This window comes from Aulostomus chinensis, chromosome 3 (assembly GCF_037954235.1).
Source record: "Aulostomus chinensis isolate RoL2024-O1b breed Wild chromosome 3, RoL_Achi_v1.0, whole genome shotgun sequence".
NCBI lineage: Eukaryota > Metazoa > Chordata > Actinopteri > Syngnathiformes > Aulostomidae > Aulostomus > Aulostomus chinensis.
The window spans coordinates 25,189,982-25,204,210 of record NC_141322.1 but is presented as its reverse complement, the minus strand read 5'-3'; the positions used below and the strand labels follow the sequence as shown (position 1 = coordinate 25,204,210).

The window sequence follows — 14,229 nt, the reverse complement described above, 5'->3', positions numbered from 1 at the left end:
ATTGAAGGATCCGGAGTGAACTTTCTTTTTTTTTTTTGTCATAATGATAATACTACATTAATGCACGGACACATTTTTATAGTATTTTTCTCCACCTCAGATTCTCCTAGTTTCTTAACTTACCCTGATGAGCTTCTAGTTGCATATCATCTAGAATATCATGGTAATTCTCAAAAATATATTCATCCCAAGTTTGCTTAAAGATAAATTTATCTATTGATCCTCTGCTCTTCTGGTTTACTCGCTACACTCACATTCCACTAATTTTTCAGTCAAACGTGAGCCAGAGGACTACTATCATTGAACACAACTCAATATTTCCTGTTATGTCATTCTATTATGTGTGTGCTTTAATGGTTCGGGGTATAAATGATGTCTAGCGTTGAGAGTTATGACACTATACAACAGGGGACGGTGTGTTTATTGATTTAACGATACTGTTTCTACCCCGGGGTTCTTGTTGAGGAGCCATCTAGCAAATCCTCCCGCCTCACACACGATTTGGGCAGAAAGGAATGAGGAGAGGCAGAGACAGGCCAGAGGCAACCACCCCAAGAAGTACTCTTACAAGTTTTGTTTGTAGAGGTACAGACAGTATTTATATTTTACGACAATTTCTGAATCAAGTTCACAACAATGAATCTCATGACATATGCTCAAGCTTTTAGTCACATAACTATTTAAAAATAAAATAAAATTGAGCTTATTCAGCATAATCTAAAACCTTATTGTGAGCTGTTAACACTCCTCCGTTGCATATGGTCCCCCCATTTGTGGGGTGTTAAAACAGAATTTTAAACAATCATTAAAAAAAAAAAAATCTGGATCATTCTCTGACAGTCCACACATTAAAGGACTAATGCTGCAATCTGACAATAATTAGAAATAATCGTTTGGCACTGTGCAATGTCTGACCCAAAGATCTGAAAACCACAATAATATAAAAGTGAAAATTTCCATAGCCAGGAAACTGGTACAAGAGAATTTTTTTTTTGCCACATTTTCTTTAAAGAGTGAATAGATAATTAGAAAAATGGATTAATCTGCGGTGCTTCAGCTCTCTCATGCTGACAGTTCACAGAGATGCGCTGAAAATTCAAAACAGGATTTTTCAGTGCTGCCATGACAGTGGTTTACTCCTGCATCACTCACCGTTTTGGCAGCTGTGGCAGCTTGACTGATTCACCTTTAACGGTGAGGACACTGAGACACAAAGATGTAAGAAAAGAAACAACAACAACAACAAAAAAATGGGGGTTGCTTGATTTTTGTGGAGATGCCTCAGTGCAAAAACAAGGGAAAGCATGCGCTGTAACTGAAATGTTTGAAATAAGTGGGAGAAGCACAAAGATAATGATGTGTCTTTTTAATACAGCTCTTTACTTTGCTGTCAGTTTTGGTATCATGGGTCCTAGAATAGATATGTCACCCAAAAAAATAGAACCCACCCCCCCCCCCCCCCACAACAATAACAAGAACAGACGAGCGCTGAAGTCTGATACAAAAGATACATAACAACCCCATCACGACCGAAAAGGCCAATCGCGACCAAAGAAAAGCTCTCAATAATGGCAGCAAATTGCACCACTGTTGCGATGCAAATGATCTCAAGTCTTATATCAGGTCTGTGCTGGCTGTGAGGGTTTTTTGATGTACAGCAAACTAAACAACAAACACCTCAAGAGCAAAACTTCTGTCTGTCTGCCTAAAAGTGGTGCCGTGAGAGGACGTGAAAGACCGTGATTAAACAGGAACAAAGTAATTGATATTCCTCGCAAGACCCCAAGGCTCTGCCAAAAGAGAGATGGGGGAAGACGGAGAAGACGGGGGAAAACCGAAATGTATTACTCAACGTCAGTAATGACCATAAACATATAAATCACGGAGAATGGAGGCTGTTACTGGGAAAATGAATCAGGCACAGCAAGGGAGTGCATGAAGGATGAAGGAAAGGAGAGAGGAGCTAAAAAAGAGAGGAGATGACTGGAAACATGGAGTGTGAAACCACACACATTCATTCCCACACACCCCCTCAAGTGTTAAAGGTTGCACAAACCTTGTAAGTCATTATCAAAGAAGAACAAGCGGCTGGACAGTTCACCCTCTCATGTGCCAATGGAGCCAATCAGCTGACATACAGAAAATCAATCATGATTACCTGGCTTAAAAAACACGATCAATGGAGTTAATGACCGACGTGACTTTGTCTCGATCAACATGAGAAAACAAGGGCATGCATGCAGCTCACCATGTGTTTATGCCAACAACGGGCAACCATTTGGACTGTTTTAAATACAGACACGCTTCAATTGTTTCTTGTATAAAATGTTAACATTGTTACACGAATGCGACGTCTTGTTTGTTCTGTCTAAGCGATTGTCAAGAGGCCTCCAAATGTTCTGGTACTTTTTATAGACAAGCAGCGACTGCTCAGCAATACCACCTGAAACTGCCAAGTGTTTATGCCGAAGCTGGAAAACTAATTCAAAGGATTATTAATCATAATCAAAATGTTCCCCACCTTTTTTTTTTTAAATTTCTGCAGCACCTTTCATTTGACGGTAAATTTTAAAAGTCACTGGCAACATCACGGTCGAAGAAGATAAAGCTCCTTTCAGGGATTCGTTTGGGGCTGTTGACCATGAGATCTTAAAAACTATCCCGCTAATTGAAGATAATTGGTGACAGGTTCTCCAGGTGTTCTCCAGTGCAGCAGTGCATTTATTTCATCTGCTAAGATTATTTGTAACTACTGTGTATAAGCAAGAGACATGGTGATTAAATAGAAAGCAGAAGACATGATCAGATCTGGGGAAGGGCGGGGGGGGGGGGGGCGGGGACAGAGCAGTGGACCTCAAAACTCTTTGTCACACCAGTAGAACAGAGACACTTACAGTCCTCACAACAGATTCGTTATGCGTTGGCCAGTGAAGTGATGCAGTGATCGCTGACATGTCAGTTGGGTGCATCAGCTGATGGCACGAACGCCACTGTGAGGATGTTACCATTTACAGGAGCACTGGTGCGTCACGCTACCTCACCAATGAAATGCTACCGTTGTCAGTGGTGCATGTCAGGGTTCATCGAAGGTTACAGAGACTTGCATGAGTATAAATTGGCCTTCAGGGTAGTCCAAGTTCAAAACTGCCAACATGACGTTTGAATATGAAAACTATAAAAAGATTTAGAATTCAAGTGAAGAAGGGAAAAACAATCAAAACGTTGCACACTTGTTCATACTGTTGTCAAACATTGTGTACAACCTGCATCCAAAGCCAAGTTTGACAGAAGAGCTGCAGAGAAGTGGCTTTTCTCATGTCCAAATGAATTCCAATACTGCAGAAAACCACCAAGATTCGTTGACCTCACGTACATCGCCGAATTTGGTGTTTCTCCACATCCACAGTTGTTTTGAACCTACACTTTTTGACATGAGTGGGTGCAGCATTTCACTTGCTCACAGGCATGATTACATCTGTTCTGCAGAATGAGTGGCTCCTCTGAGACTGTGATGGGTGATGAATAATAACCCTCATCTCGTACGTGTTTTTGTTTATTTGTTCATCCATGAAAACTAAAACCACTGAGCTGTGAATTGTTAGCGTACAGTTACTGGGCACCTGCTCTGAACTCACCACCCAACCAAAATGAGGCAGCACCACAGAAGATGAGTCAAAGCCCCCCTGTCCAGTCTTAGATATCAACAGACATTGACTGTACTTAATTAAATCCCGAGACATCCTTCCTCCAGTGCAACCTATGCTGTGACAGTAAGCAATTATGATAAATTTCCCACTTGCAGCTTGGATACACGCTGGTTGAGCTAGATTTTCTTAGTAGCTTTGTAGTGTAGCTTAAACAAAGTGTTGTGATGTTTTAAGTTTGGTTCTTCAAATGAAAAGTAGCTTGACGTGCTTCCTCAAGACTCTTTGGAATTTCAATTTTAGATTTTGCATCCTGGCACTTGAAATTAATCCAGGAAACGTATGAAAAGATAAGAGGGGATTCGCAAGATTTCATGTAGCACAAATACTGGATCTAAACTATTTTAAAAGAACAACAAAACTATGATTGTTAAGTTAACAAAGGAGAAAGTGCTTAACGTCAGGATCGGTGTACAAACTACAAACACAGAGTTTGTTCTTTGAGAATTGTTTTTGTAACTCAACCACTCCGCTGTTATAAAACACAATGTATGTCTCAGAGGCCGTTATTGCTAATGTACACAAAAACATCAGGCACAAATATAGATACATTATCTCTGTTTGCTCTGTGTTTTTTTATGTTTGCCACATTTCGGCAGGGCTGAAACAACATTAAAAATTTGCCACTTTCTTTGGTTTGATCTCTATAAAGAGTTTTTAAAGCAATCCCTGCTTTTAAAAAACACAACCCAGCTCCTTGGCAAGCTTACATACTGCACTCTGGACCAGGCAGTCAAAAATATAATCCCCGATTTGTAATACTCATCCAATTTTGTGTTCTTGATATATTGTGTTTGACAGCTGATCAAAGTTGAGCTGTGAGCACTTTTTCTATCTTCAACAATTTCATTCAGTTTTCTTTCCTTCTCTCCTCTTCCATCCCTCTAGTTTCTATACCACCAACTTTAGAGCTTTCTTTTCCTCTTCCCTCCATGAACCGTGTCCTCTGTCTCCACCTACATTGCTAACTCTATTTCGAACCGCACCGCAGGGATGTAGCTGTCCACTCTGATTGAGAAGTGGCCATTCACAGGCTATTTTTTTTTTAATTCTAGATATTTTGAGGGATCATCTTTTCCCCTTCCATTTCTTGCAGTTGTTGTTGTTTTTAATAGAAAGACCCCCAACGGCTAAGCTTCCTCATTAGCTGGCCTGTGAAGCAGTGCAGCAGATCTATACCTTCACCAATATGTCTCCATTTAGCAGCCTCTCTGCCTGCAAGCCTTATAGTCTTCAAATCTTAGTGTCAATTCACTCATTGCAGGTACACATCTATATTTTTTGCACTTGTGCTTATTTACAAAATCTCCATACATGCAAAACTAAAAGCATCTACCCACACAGTTTTATTGAACAACTTGACATTCTGAGCTAGTAACTTTTCCCAATCGGCACAGTCAAACAAATCCAGGCATTGGTGCAGCATAACTCCCAGATAGTGAGACGTCTGGGATTGTAATTGGAATGTGTAGATGTACTCTGGATGCACACGGCTCACCTGAGAACAAGATAAACGTAACATATATTCATCCTGCAAGCAACATGGTCGACAAGCCATTCCTCTGTGCCACCAAAGAAATTCAGCAGAACACAGTAACTCCACAAGTCTTAAACACAAACAAAGCTTATTGAGGTATTTATGCAGTTGTCTGTTTTTTTTCTGGATCCACTAGACTCAAGAATCGTTGAGAGATTTATGATAGTTTGACCCAATTCTGCTGAGTCTCTCTTTCCAACTGAATGTTAAACCATCTCAGTTTGCAAGCAGTTGAACTGCCAATCAGGATGCTTCACCAACCCATTTGTCCACAGTGGATAAACAACAGTCTCAATGATTTAAGAATGCGTTTTTTTGATAAGTGCTTTTGGGGTGGCAGCCTCAGGCCACTGACTCAAAGCAGATCTATTAAAAACATGTGAAACAAAGCAAATAGATGGTTAGAATTAACGTGTCTCTGATGCTTGGAACACGTTATGAATAGGAATCCCAGGCCAGCATCAGCAAAACACGTGCCCTATCTGGGTTGTAAAAAACAACAACAATCACATCTGATATAAGAGATGATGAAGCTAAGATGCTGTGATGCTTATTAGATGAACCACTTTTCTGTGGTCTCCCTCCATCCCAAAAGATTTGGAGATAGGTAGGTAGGTATGATAGCTGATATGAAAGCCCATTGTGCTGTTGGGATGTTGTGTTATGTGTGTGTGTTGTGCAGAGACTGCAGAAAAAAACAGAAAAGTGTTATTCTGTCCATCCTGCCCTGTGGTACCACTTTGTTCCTTCAAGATGAGATAGTGAGTCCCTGTGGCACAAAGGTGCCACGGCTGTACACCAGTCTCTCTCCAGAACTCTACACGTGGTAATACTGTGGTGTCACCAGCCCTCAGCTCATGCTCAAGAAGTTGTTGTTTGCCACACTGATGGTGGACACCCCAACTTTTGAGTAAAACACCACCACCTATTGAGCTGGATTGTGAAATATGAAGTGTTAGCTTGTTCAGATCCCCTAATTGTGCCTGTAACCTTATTAGGTAGCTAATGAACTGATTTAGACTTTTAAATGAACTCCTGACTCGTTGACACCTTTACATTGCTGTGATGATGACTGTTACATTAGCTGGAGACAGATTGCCTTCGAAGGGAATGGAAATGAGCCTCTGTGCTACTTTACTCACTCGTTCTTTGATGTGGAATTTCACACAAACAGGTCTGCCTGTGTTTTATTACAGCTGGCATGCAGGAAAAAGCAGAGGGGAGGTGGGGTATCTCTGATGAAGGCTTTTTTGGGTTGCTGAGCACAGTGTAACCTATCTGATGAGCATTACACATTTATGGTTTCTTTTATGCTCTCTCAGGAGGAAGACTCGTAACATAATTCATCATGCATGCATTATGGCAGGATGTCCTGTGGGCACAAAAACCCACCTTTTCAGGGAGAAAATAAGCGGCATTCAAGTGTGTATAAAACTAATTAGCCTTAAATATTTTCTTCGAACCAGAGTACATGAAGTGATGGATCAGGTTAATAGCCCCATTTCTAATTCTCACGAACAAATGGTTTCCAGTAGGGTAAGAGCCAGTGCCTGTGACAGTTGTGTGCAGAAACACCGTAATTTTGTAAAGACAGCTTTATTGTCCAGTGTCGACCAATTAAACAGAACAGAGATGCCTCCTGTTGCCCCACTTGTACTCTGGTGCTTCATCTTGCATGTCCTTATCGACTGAACGGTCACAGCCAACTGTGACTGCCATGGCCAGCCATTGACTATTTCATATATTTTTAAAAAGAAAAAGATTTCTCATAAAACATGCTGTAAAGAAAATATACTGTAGGCTTTCATGGTTCATTACAACACACAAATTTAATATCGAGTCTCTTTTGTTCACTTCGTTGAGAACCTGGAAAATAATTCTTGGGTATGTGTATTTTAACAGGCAATTAAACAACCTCAGGAATATTCCTGTGAGCTAGAAGAAGGCCCAATCCCTTTTGCTTGTATAAGCTTTTCTAAAGCTCCAAACCTCCTATTAGGGTCAGCTGCATCCTACATGTGAAAATGGCTTAAGAGTCCTGTCAGGCTTGTAGGTTATGCAAACCACAGCACAGATTTATTTCTCTAAACATGGTGAGGGGAAATTCATTAACTTGACTGTTGTGTCCCTTTACAGCAACTTCACAGCTCAATTTAAAAATACAATGGTGTGGAAATGGAGATTTATATGAGGAACGCAAGATGGGAGCCAGGCTGAAGAAGAATAAACAGCTCAGTTACTGACTTCCAAACTGCATGGCATCGCTCCAAAGAGCAGAGGCCAGAGAGGACCTTGTTCATAATGTCTAATCTTAACTACTTATTTACTCAACACTTGAGAGGGGAAAGGAGGGTAGGCTGGAAAAACCCGAGCTATCAAAGTGTCACAAAAGTTGTGATTGTATGTCTCTTCGATGTGAGACTCTCAAAGTGACCTTGACATGTGACCACCAAAATCTTTGGTTCATCCTTGAGTTCCAGTGGACATTTGAGCAAATTTGAAACAATTCCCTCAAGGTGCTCACATTTTTGAGACGCTGCATGAGGACGCAAGCCACATGCAGATGTACAGATTAAAAAAAAAAAAAAAAGCCTCCAGGCAACGGAGCTGTGAGGAGGCATAGAAAAAGATAGAGAATTTTTTAAAAAAATGGAAGGATACAAGTTAAACATTTATGAGCCCTAAGCTCTTTCACTGCCATTGATGAGATTTTCCATCATTCGTGTGACAACGCTTCCCTGCCATTAGTGAGACTTTCTGGCAATCAATGTCATCAATATCATGCAGTAGAGGGCGCTATTGCCCCCCTTGTGAAAGAGCACTGCACATCTAGGTCCAAAACAGGTGAACAAGAAGCTTCAGAAACCAGAAGCTTGCAAAAGGATCAGAGCTGCTGTTTTCCAGGGGGCCTTGTTCCAATCATTAGCAGCATCAGACATCATGACATCAGGCCAAAAGATGAGTTCAGGGCATTTAATCAGGGTAAAGAAAATTAGGAACACCTCATTACAATAATGCGCAGTTGTTCAACAGCTTCCAAAATTACAATAAACCAACGTCTCTCTAAAAGAGATGATATAATGTCAATAACATTGTAATCGTTTGAATTTATTACATCAGCAACATTTTAATGTTCCGGCTAATTGGTGTATATGTTGCCAAGAAAGTCTTTGACCAGTTAATTTGCAACAACACTCTGCTAACATCTTTGCTAGTTTGAGATCGACACACACATACACGCACACACACACAAGTGTTAGTAGCACAGCAAAGTATTTTCTCCAAAGTTGTCAGTAAAGGAGAGAGAAAATGTGAGTGTTTTTCATTACATTCCTTTCCAAAGTCATGACAGGGCAATCTGCTGGATCTAAATATTTAAAATCATGACCCTCGTTCAATTATTGTGACAAACTCTCTCAGATAAGGGAAGGTTTCTTTGTTTATCTTCCAGTGTGGCCTTCAATGGCATCTCTGTGTACACCAATCAGTCATCTGTGTGTGTGTGTGTGTGTGTGTGTGTGTGTGTGTGTGTGTGTGTGTGTGTGTGTGTGTGTGTGTGTGTGTGTGTGTGTGTGTGTGTGTTCAGCAGCCAGTGAGTGGGGGCTGCGGTGACATGGAATAAAAGACAGCATATGAAAAGGAGGAGGAGCGGAGATGGTGTTTTCTTCTGTGGGCGGCTTGTGTTGCACAAGAAATACAGAGGGAGTGACAAACAGGCTCAGACGAGGCTGCTCCAACATATGGTGCTCCATCACTCTGTCAGAATACGATGATGGTGGAAACCCATAGCTCCAGCAAAACACATTGCTCTGACTTTTCTTCTTTTTACCTGATCAAAAAAAGCTGTCAGATGGAAGAAAGCAAAAGGTGGCATGCAGTCATTGGGGCATTTCCATTGAAATCCATTCATCTATCCATCCATTTTCTACTGCTTACTATTCTTCTTACTATACCATTTTCTACTGCTGAAGCCGATCCCAGCTGCCTTCGTGTGTAAGGCGGCTTCACCCTGGACAGGTCACCAGTCCATCACAGGGCCAACACATAGAGACAGGCAACCATTCACACTCACAGTCACACCTACAGTCAATTTAGAGTATCAATCAGCCTCGTCCCCTCTTGATGTCTTTGGACTGTGGGAGGAAGCTGGAGTACCAGAGAGAACCCACACAGGAACAGGGAGAACATGCAGACTCACACAGAAAGATCCTGTGCCTGAGCGGGGGGCTTGAACCCAGACCCTTCTTGCTGTGAGGCGACAGTGCTGACCACTGCACCACCGTGCAGCTGTTCCAGCGAAATATGCTTGAAATATCCAAATATACTGTTACATGTAGAAAACATGAAAAATCATGTTGAAATTAAATACAATTTGAATTTTTGTCATGTTCACAATCTTTATTGTCCCCGAGGGGCAAATTAGGTTTTATACCCAATTACCTCATATAGCTATCACAAATAATCACAATTATTACTGGTTGAACGTAACAATGGCACACATCAGAGTTATACAGAGCGCAAATACATTTGATTGTGTATGTACGCTAAACTTTAGTCTGTTTTCCAGATGGAAACAGAGTGAGTGTGAGACGTTGCAGCGTCCACCGCGCCACCGTTTTTTTTTCTCACGTCATAACAATGCAGAAAAAATGAATAAAGGACATTGTGTGTTAAATGTCTAGTAGAGACAATTGATTTAAGCTCAATAGTTTGGCAGAATGGAAAGTTACAAATGCACTTCCTGGCGTACATAAAGTGAAGCTGGTTTTTGTGTGATGTGAAAAAGGGAGAAAGAGGAATAAACTCAGAAGATGTAGGAAAAAAACGAAAACAGATGAGTCGTAGGTCGGGGGATCCAGCTGCACATTACTGTTGGACCTGCGGAGGTGTGTGTGAGTACGATGTTGTTCTAGGTTACAAATAAAGTGCGTTTCTCTAATGTGCACAGCAAGTCAGAGACCATCAATAAATGAGGTATTTTGGCATGCAGTCATGTAGCAGTGCAGCACCTCCAGTCTAGCTGATGACTGAGCCTCGTCTCCTGCTCTGCTGTGATTGAAGGCCACTTTGATACACTACTAAAGGTCACTGTACTCATCAACTGCCCACTACGTCGGAGTCTGCTGGAGAGCAGTATAAAGAGCAAATGTCCAGATGTTAGGCCAGATGTTCAGATCTCTAACATCTCGTGGATCGTACCTCAAAGGCACTAAAATGGCTAAGGCAGGCAGCTATGTATCATATGAAAGACTGAAGTCATTTAGCTTCCAGATAATGTGTCCAGCAGGCAACAGTGGACTGAACATCAGAGCTTCCTTCATTACTTTCAAGAAAACAAGCTTTATAGGAGACAGAAAAAAAACAGAATGGGAGGGGGGTGAGAAGAGAGATTGGAGAAGGCAGAGAGAAAGCAAATGCCAACAGGTCAGTGGTGGACAGCCTCAGGCTGAGAGCCACAGACACAGAACTCGTTAAAAATGGTCTGAACGAGAGGACAATATGAGCAAGAGAAAGCCAATGGCACTGGTCCTTTCTGTGAGGAAGAAGGATAGAGGAGAGAGAAAGAGACAAAACAACGGAGAACGAAGACAAATGGAGAAACTGAAGCAGAGACCAAAAGGCAGGCGGAAACAATAGAATGGATGCAATTTCCTCTGTCACGAGCTGAAGGGCAGAGGAAGGAAGGAATGAAGGACGGAAGGCAAAACCTGAGGACATAACTTGTAAATGTGCATCAAAGATATGAATCAGTGTGACCAAAAGTGTGTGTTTCTTTGTCTAGATTCACCCTTAGGAAACTAAACCTGGTAACAACACGGAGCTTTGCTGCCAGAGGAGCAACTATCAGACAGATTGATTGTTGATGTTGTATAGGTGGAAGCAAGCATTTTTGTCATTAGGTTGGGTCAGGCCAGGTGACAAAGCGAAAATAATTACTACAATATAGAAAAAATTGTGAAAAAGTTTTAAAGTCAGCAAACACCACCACCCTGCCACTCCCACATTTGTTCACAGTCGCGCAGAGTGTGACCAGCTGGTGCATTCAGTTAAACCAACTCGCTCATTCACAGCAGCGCCGCACAGGAAGTTCATAGTTTGGTTTTTTTTAGCTCAAATCAAATGTTCTTTTGGAGAGTTTTGCTGTTGGTAGCTCAGGAGCACAATTACCTTCAAGCTTAATATACATGGCCGGCTCATCACAAAGCAGGGATGCAACTGTGAAAAACATCTTCGGGAGCTCAGAAAACCCATTTGTAAGTACTTCAAAGGTAAACAAAAAAACCAAAAGCCTTTTTAGGAGAAGTATAAGTACAAATCATTAAGTCACTACAACGAAAGCACCACACGAGCACACAGTCCAGCGCACTTTTAGCATTTCACACTGGCAGAATTGTAATCTCTTGCATTGGTTTCCCCTCATCTAAAGAGTTTCATGAAGCCCCCCTGATTGCACCAAGACAGGCACACGAGATAGAGTGAACAGCTTGTCAGGCATCTAGGTGAACCTGTCAGGACTGCAGATATGCTGAAGGTTAAGATGGTGATTAGAGTGGGAAGATGACTCCTTGCCCTTTGGTCCTCTGCCTCCCTATTGATTGCACCACCCTTTGAGTCACAATTGTTTAAATGAGGCTGCTTTGCTCAGTTTCACACGTGTATGTGACCCCCCCCACACGCGCACACACAGGCACGCACGCGTGTCTCAGGAGTCTTCTTAGTTTTCTCCTGATGCCTGTGTGTTGGAGCAAAGCGCCAAAATATAAAAGATGAATAACGGAATGTCATTGCTTTCCCGACAGCCCTTTGCTCTCATTGTGTGTTTTGTCTTCCGTTACTCATTATTGAGTGGCGGAGCTGAACTGCTCCTAATGAGAACTGGAGCAAATATTACATTTGTCTCACAATTTTTCAGTAATGGCAACATTTTAGATAATGAGATGAACATGAGGCATAATTGCAGTAGGAGACAAGGCAGAGACGATGATGTTCACCCCTGAAATATACAGACAGAATCTAACCAGGCAAAACTGAGAAGAGGAGAGTCAGCACATTAGAAAAAGACAGAAAAGAATGAGTGTATGAGTTGATCACAGAGAGAATTTATGCTTTGTTCTCCAAAAACATACAATGTTGTTATTCATGAGCTGAAAAGATCATTTCTGACGATCTCACATTAAATTTACACTAAAAGTGACACGTCAGTGGTGCGTGAGTCCAGCGGAAGCATCCGTCCGTCCAATCCACACCGATTTTGGACTCCGTTACAGCTGTTGGAGGGCTCCGACCCAGCTGTGCTGTCAGACCCTCCTCAGCCCTCCACGCTCTCCTCATTAGTCAGTTTGTTCACCATCACATCTCCTCTTCTCATGACTGAATTTGTAAATACAGATGGGGTACTATTTCCAGAGAGCTTGCACTGGAGTGTACAGATTCAAATGACACATGTACAATATCATCATCATCGCTGCATATATGTAGGATTTTGTTTTATACATTTTGCTTCTATCGTTGCCCAGTTTTGAGGTGTGTTTTGGAAATGGCAGTAACACTGAAGTCTCAGTTTCTTTGGCTTTTGATTTATTGAACCCTGACAGGAAGAAGTCCAAATGTGTTGTGTGGTCCTTGTGGCTGGAAACATTTTGCGATAAAGGATTCACCGAGGGACAACTCTTGAACTTGAACACTAACTGCTGTCACCTTCAGTTTTATATTCCCAGCGACAGGAGACTGTGCTCAACAGTGATATTAATTATTTGCTTGTGTGTCAAAAATGTGAGAAACACAGGGAGTAAAAAAATAAAATAAAATCCTGAAAATCCTGGTGTCATTTCACATCGGAAGATACCCCTGTCACTTGGAGGCTCTTGAAGAGAAGTGTGTGAATCTTTTTGCTCAGAAAGTTACTCTGTGTGAAAGGAGATCAGATTGTATCACGGTTTATCAACTGGTCCATTGGGCCATGTCCGACCTGCCAGAGTTCTCCATCCTCTATATTTGACCGAGGGTGGGACTCAGCACAGACACGCACAGCAAACAGAGGGGTCACAGTGGAGAGTGACTCACGAAGAGGTAAAGTTTCACCAGATTTTGACAATAGCGGAGACGACATCTTTCTTTTCTAATTGCAAGAAGAGGTTCTGCACTTTCCGTCTTTACAGAGCGAACGCTGGAGCTGATGAGACGAGTTACGACACCCCCCCTCTTAAAAAAAGAGCCCTTATTTCCATTTAAGTGTTGAGTGAATTTGAATGAGATGTTTAGAAATCCCACTAAAGAGGACATTTGAATTACAGATGATTTCATCAAGTGGTTTGGAGCAAACAGTAATAGTTATAAGTTTCACAAAGCTGTGACAGGCAGGGAAGAAGAAGACTAGTAGACGGCTGTAACCCGTAAAACAACAGAGCTTTACTTTGTCAGCAAATGTGCTTCAGGGGGTGAGCGGCACTACAGTAGGCTGCAGTGAGGATGTTGTCCTTCAAGGCCTCCATTGATAGCACAAAGAACAAGTGGGACCATATAGAACTCAAATGATCCCTTGGAGTGGACTGTATACTACAGCCTGTGTATTGAAGACTTGCTTTTAGCGTGAAAGAAATGTGACAGGAAAGGCACTCAGATAATGCGTCACCAGGCTGAAAGACTAATTAGAGATTTTCCACAGATCGTCACTGATATGGCGTGTCCATGTAATCTTATAACATAATACTTGTCCTTCACATAGCCATGCAAGTACTCATCACAGTGCTCAGTAATATACATTAAAGCATCATCAGAGCAGGTTCCTTTTAATGTAGTGCATTTAATTGTGTAATACAGCCTCCCAATCAGAGACATATTAGTTCATTTCATGCCAGATGAAAGAGATTTTTATGGTTTAGTGGTGTCATTAGATGAACTAATGTACATGACACTTTCACTACAGAGTAGAAATTGGATCCCTAAATTAAACTGAGTACATTTGAACTTGGGAAGTGAATCTTTCAG

General features: G+C 41.6%; 1 protein-coding gene across 2 annotated transcripts in view; it reads right to left on the bottom strand.

Moving 5' to 3' along the window:
* The window catches only part of asic1b (acid-sensing (proton-gated) ion channel 1b), a 153,626-nt gene that overhangs the window by 71,141 nt on the left and 68,256 nt on the right, over window positions 1-14,229 (bottom strand). The window lies entirely within an intron of this gene.